This window comes from Empidonax traillii, unplaced genomic scaffold (genome assembly GCF_003031625.1).
Source record: "Empidonax traillii isolate 1590-97213 ecotype Southwest subspecies unplaced genomic scaffold, ASM303162v1 scaffold1595:size160270, whole genome shotgun sequence".
Lineage (NCBI taxonomy): Eukaryota > Metazoa > Chordata > Aves > Passeriformes > Tyrannidae > Empidonax > Empidonax traillii.
The window spans coordinates 115,181-121,705 of NW_020956788.1; the positions used below are offsets into that span (position 1 = coordinate 115,181).

The 6,525-nt window shown below is 44.2% G+C and overlaps 1 long non-coding RNA gene across 1 annotated transcript in view; it reads left to right on the top strand.

The window, feature by feature from the left end:
- Window positions 1–4,716, top strand: part of LOC114070537 — a 19,669-nt gene extending 14,953 nt beyond the window's left edge. Inside the window, exons 2-3 of the long non-coding RNA XR_003573937.1 lie at window positions 1,072–1,079; window positions 4,706–4,716. This is a non-coding gene — a long non-coding RNA (uncharacterized LOC114070537). The remainder of the gene's footprint in view (window positions 1–1,071; window positions 1,080–4,705) is intronic.
- Window positions 4,717–6,525: the final 1,809 nt, after the last annotated feature.

Here is a 6,525-nt window from a genome sequence, read left to right on the forward strand (position 1 = left end):
CAAAGGAGTTGGCCTGATCTCTAAATGGCAGAGACATTAATCTCCTAGCAACGAAGGGGAAGGAATTGAGGAAGGGTAGGGTGTGTGGGTGGAAGGAGGTGGGGTTTGGGGGTTGGAGTTCAGCTCTGGGACCGGGAGGAGAGGCTGCGGGAAGCTGGAGAGACTGCCTGGTTCTTCTTCTTTTTTTTTTTCCTGTCGGAGGAGAGTCTTTACTGCTGTTCTCTGCTCAGTTGTTGATGACTGCAGGCCTGGCTCACCGCGAAATCCTCACCAGCTGAAGGTCATGAGTGTTCTTCCATTGGAAGAACTTTCTGTTTTATTGCTGTTTTTTTTGTTTCCCTCCCCCTTCCCCCCTCCTCCCCCACCACCCGGCGGCAGCCAAGGATCTCACAGCGCCGCCTGGTGACGGGCACTGGACATTACAAGTTCTACTCCTCCAGTGATCCAACAGCGCCACCTGGTGACTCCTTCAATTGGAGCCTCTTAATTTCGGATTTATAATTGTTTAGACAAGGAAGTTTGGGTCTCTTTCTCCTAATCCATCCTCAGCAAAAGACCTTTGTCTCATTTAAACTGGAACAAGGGGATGAATTATTCTACAAGTAACTGGCAGATGTCTCAAAATCGCCAACCCTTGTTCTTGTGGGCAACTTCAACCTGCCGGATATCTGCTGGGAGTTCAATACTGCAGAGAAGAGGCAGTCTAAGAGATTTCTAGAGTGTATAGAGGATAATTTCCTGCTCCAGCTGGTAAATGAATCTACCAGGGATGGGACCCCACTAGACCTGTTGTTTACAAACAGAGAGGGGCTGGTGGGAGATGCAGTGGTCAGAGGCCGCCTGGGGCACAGTGACCATGAAATAATAGAGTTTGCAATACTCGGATGCAAGACCACCAATAAAACCTCTGCACTGGACTTCCAGAGGGCAGACTTTGGCCTGTTCAGAAGACTAGTCCAGAGCATACCCTGGGAAAAAACCCTTGGAAACAAGGGGGTACAGGAGGGGTGGACATGCTTCAAGAAGGAAGTCTTGAGTGCACAGGAACAGGTTGTACCAGTGTGCCAAAAGGCAAACAGGTGGGGTAGACAACCAGCTTGGTTTAACAGGGAGATTCTGAAGGAAATCAGGGATAAAACGAGAACTTGGACTCCCTTTATTAACATTTAAGAACCAGAGTGACAGGGTCAAATTTATTTACCACAATATAGAAAGTCTGAAAAATAATCCACATTCTGGAACTCAAATACATCAAGGGGCAATAAACAAAGGGCATTTCCCAGGTCAAGTTTGGCCAATTGATTTCTCTGAACTCCCAAGAAAAAGGGAGGTTTTCTTACCTTTTAGTTTTGACTGGCACATTTTCTGGGTGACCTGAATGAAGCATTCCCATGCAGAACAAATGAATCAAGAGAAGTGGTTAAAGTCTTGTTGAATGAAATAATACCATGGTTTAGAATACCTACAAGTATATCCTCGAATAGAGGATCCCAATTCTGTGCAGAAACCGTACAAGCAATAAGTAAAGTGTTAGAAATTAATTGACAATTGCATATTCCATACAGATCCCAAACAAGTGGGCAAGTAGAAAAATGAACCATCTCACTAAACAACAAATAGTCGAAATCTGTCAAGAAACAAATTTGCATTAGTATCAAACTTTACCTATTACTTTAATTTGAATCAGGGTCAAACCGTGGTGTAAAGAAAAACTAAGTCCATTTGAAATTCTGTATGGTAGACCCTAGGGAGTGAATAAGATTAACAGTGAAGCTTTGGATCATATAGGTAATCAATATGTGTATGATTATGTTATAACTGTGGGGAAATGTCATGGGTTTGCTCTGGGCCAATTTCCTCTCACCCCCTGTATCAGGGATTGTTGATATTTTTTGGTCTGTGTTTGACCCAGCCATTGTTCTTTGCCTGCCAAGTTGACTGATATATATGAGCTTGTCCTTGGAGAGAGAGTTTCTTGTAAAAACTGTTTTAATTGGTGTTCTGTGATTGGCTGGTTGTCTGTAGAGGACATTTGAAGGAGAAACTGAAGAGGAGAGGATGAAGTAAAGCCCCCAGACCCAAATAGATAAGACTTCTTGAGTGAAACAGCGCATGCTATAGGGAAATTCCAAAGTTCTCACACATGCGCTGAGGGGGTACGCTTACATAATGAGAGGAGGGGCTGAAAGCCTCTAGTTGGGCAATGCTGGCCACATGAGTCAAGGTAGACATCACCAGCTAATTGGATAAAAATGCAGGTTACTCGTGCTCTCGGCACTCTCAAGCTTCACATGAAGGGCAACGTTGCCTATTGCGAGGATGCCTGCTATCTTTGTGAGCCTGCTGACCCTCTGAGGATGCAGCCTCTGCCATGGGGAATTCTGGTTATTCTGGGGTCAGTAAGACAACCTCGTAAAACACACCTGCATGAGTGGGGAATTCACTGAGGGCTTAGTTCACTCCTCCCCTTTCCTGTCTCTCAGGTTCCCGTTTACTTGACCACTTTTGTCATAAAGATTGGATTTATTGTTGAACTCTCAGCATTGTCTTGGTTTCCAATCTCGGCATCCTTTCGAACTCACCCAGTTACAACCCCTCACACAATTGTGATAAGTTGAGAGAAGGTTTATGTGGACAAAAGAGATTCGATAGAGGAGAATAATATTGGGATTTATTACTAATAGGATAAAAACTAAAGAACTATATATATACAACAATTCTAATTAGGCAAAAATACTTTGTATTTACAATACCTCTTCCCTCTTTGTATCAGTTCAGGAGGAGAAGCAGTCTCTTTTCTGATTCCGGAGTTACAGGTCTTTTAAATAACTCTGCAAAACTTTAAAGTTTTTCTTCTATTATCTCTAGGGCGACAACTCTGATTCATTGCAGTTGGATCAGTTTCTTTTTCTCTCTCTCTTCTCTTTCGGCCTCAGGGCTGGGCCTACCCCCCTCCTGGGCTAAGACTGGAGGCGGGGGGCTTACCCAGGCCCTGTAAGGTCTTCCATGGACTACAAGGAGACACTTACCTACCATGGATCTTCACCACAGGGTCACAAGGGATAATGGCTTTTGAGTCCACTCCTCTTTCCTGTGGGGTCTCGCCTCATGAAAGAAGTCTTTGATGGATCTCTCCATTGTGAGGTACCTTTCGGGCAACAGTTCTTCCATTCTCTTATGTCCCATAGGATCACAAAGTCAACTGCACCAACATGGATCCCTCACCGAGATCCTAAGCCTACCTGGGATGTCTATCTCCAGCATAGGTTTCTCTCTCCATGGGCCACAGGTCTCCAGCAAGACTGTTTTATCTAGGCTTCCCACGGAGTCACATTTTCTGTGTGCATTCCTCTGCTTTGACATGGGCTCCTTTATGAGCTGTAGAGGGTGGTCTCCGCTCCCCAACAGTTTTCCACAGGTGGCAGGGATTTTAGTTTTCAGTCTTTTCCCTGCTGAAGGGAGAGAGAGAGGGGGTGGGAAAGAAGGAGTTCTCCCCCTTTGCGGCTTTTCTCTTCTCTCCAACTGCCAGCTTTGACCTTGAAGGCTCATTATCTCTGCCTGGAGTTTCTTCTGCAGTATTTCTTGTCCAGGTAGTTTTTTTCTAAAAATTTTTTTTCTCTTCTCTGTTACAGGAGAGAAGGAGGGCTTCAGTGCCACACCTGGCCCCAGCCAGGTGGAGGAGGGGGCCCTGGCCCACTTGGGGTCTGCCGCCTCTCCTACATGACTACCAATTTCATCAGCGCAACCACTTTCTCTTCTATTTCCTTCAATATGTAATTGGCAGAGGCATTACTAAAAGTTTTGATTGTTTTTTTCTCTGGAAATCCACCTGGAGAAAACCATTTTCAGCCCCAGAGGGGGCTGGGGGCCAAACCCATGACAGGAAACAATTAAATAAGAATTTCGCTGTGGTGTTGAAAAACCAGGTTAAACAACCTGATTGTAAAGCACATTCATTCACTCCTGGTAATTGGATATATGTAAAGGATTTTTCAGGAGACCCTCTGCAAGAAAAGTGGGATGGACCTTTCCAGGTGTTGCTGACTATGTTCACAGCAGTCCAGATAAAAGAACGGCCCACCTGGATTCACTACTCCAGAGTCAGGAGAGCCCCTAAGAAACTATGGACCTCAGAACTCGTAGGACCAACCACTCTCTAGTTCACCCAAATCTGACTACTGAGATCTTACGGATCATGGTGACTATAACCTGGGCTGGACCATTAGAGTGGCCATGGTCTCAACCTTATATTGGGCATTGTGGTTCTATGGGAAAAGATCTTTCAAGAGATTACAAATGGAACTAATTTTTGTGTTTATAATTTTACTAAAAGTAGAGGTTGTGATTTTAACTATACAGTTCCAATAACTACTGGGCAACAAATTAAAAATGATTATTAGTTGTATCATGATATACCTAAATTACAAATAAGTATGCATATTGATCTTTCCAAAACAATGCTAAGACACCCTGATATAGAAAAACTGGTCCAAGTAGTGAACAGAACAACCCAACTGTCCCAGTTTATATGAGACACAGGTCTTTTGCTGAGGATGAGTTATGAGAAAAGACCCAAACTCATCCCTCTAAGCAATTATATATCCGAAATTAAGAGACTCCGATTGAAGGAAAACAAGTTATGAAAAAGGAAAAATAACAGCCCTTTATTAAAAGGTATGTGTGCATTAGCAGAAACACAAAAAAGAAAAATCAGGAAAACAACCAAACAGTACTCCTATACCCACAAACAATCCTCTTCAAAAACAAACCAATAAACAGGCAAAGGGAAAAAGTAAACAGTTCAGTTTGCACCTTTTGGTGCAATTCCAACCACAGTCAACAGGGGGCGCCTTTGGGTCACTGGAGATGCAGAGCTTGCAATGTCTTGTGCCAGTCACCAGGTGGCACTGTTAGATCACTGGAGATTTAGAACCTGTAATGTCCTGTGCCAGTCAGCAGGTGGCGCTGTGGGATCACTGGTCGCCACCATGGTGTTGGGGGAAGAAACCCACAGGGGTGTGTCGGAGAAACCAAAAAAAAACTGGGCCCCCCTTCCCTTCCCACACACTGGGAAAGGAGAGAGGGAGAGGGGGGAAGGGAAACAACAACAAACAGAAAGTTCTCCCAATAAAAAAACAAAATGAGACTCACGCTGTTTGGTTGGTCAGAGTAGTGCAACACACCCCTCTCTCTCCCCCTGATGTGCACAAGGACCACCGCCAGGGAAAGAAAACCAATGGAATAGGAAAAAGCGGAAAACCCCCAGGGAAAGAAAAGAAAAACAAAAAACACAACTCCTATCCAATGAAGAATCCAGGCAAGACCTGCAACTGGCAAGCAGCTGAGAGCAGAGAGCACCACCAAACCTCCACTCCACCCTTGTTACAGCCACAACCCCACCCACCAACTCCTCCCCGTGTTTCCAAGAAGACAAGAGAAAAAAGTAAACAGTAGCTCCTCATCTGCCCTGTTTCCTAGGAGACTAAGTTTTGTCAATTAACAGAAGAGCTAGATCTTGTGTGTCTCTTAAATGCTTACCTGATATCTCTGCAAGCAGTGGGCAGGGGGGAAGGGAAAAAATTCTTTGCCTGGTTTCCAAGAACCAGCTATAATCCTGCTATCCCTCTTACATGTGTGGTTGTTGTACAAATTAAATGTCATAGTCAAGAGGACACAGATCAAATGGGCAATGATGCATTCCTGTTGGATTCCTTTGGAACTTGATGAAAGAATTCTTAAGTCTTAAGAAAAGGGGGGACTGAAACGAGAGCAAGGCCTAAAGAATTAACTGAAATATCTTGTTCGACTGAGAGAAGCCCCTCCATACCTGCTCCGACTAAATTGCTAAAGAAAGATTTGTTCTCTTCCGTTCCTTGGACCTAATCTTAAGAAGAATGCTAGAAACGTTATACAATGGGTCTGTAGGCCATAAATTAAGGCAAAGTAAGCCAAGGTAGACCTTTGAATAGGAGAAAAAGACCTGAAGCCAAGGCTCTCTCCAAGCTTCAGTGACTGGGGCAAAAGCAGTAGAAATGTAGAGAGGTCATATGGAGGAAGACTACAGAAGACCCCAGCCCCACAGGATGAAGGACTGAATGTACCACCAAGAATGGGGGCCAAGAAAGGGCTCCCCCTAGACTCCGCCAAGGCTCTGCCTATTATCAATATGTATGTTTTGATGTTGCATTCATATGAATATGTATGTTAAGCAATAATACAAGATTGTAGCCTTAGGTGCTTACTAACTAATTTTTAGAGAGAATTAGGATAGGGTCTTGCTTGCTTATGCTAACTCACAGAGAGGATAAAGTTAATTTTTAATGAAGACTTTAGCGGAAACAGAAAACCTTAGGGTTTAGATGAGGGTCTTTGAAGCTCATGAGAAAGAGACCTTGAAAGTTGATAAAAAGAAGCTCCTGAAGAAGATACCAGTTTTGAATTAATTGGACACAACTCAGCCGAGCCATTGTGCAGAAGCTGCAGGGAGGTTGCCCTCAGAAGCCCAGCGGCAGCTGAAGAAGACAG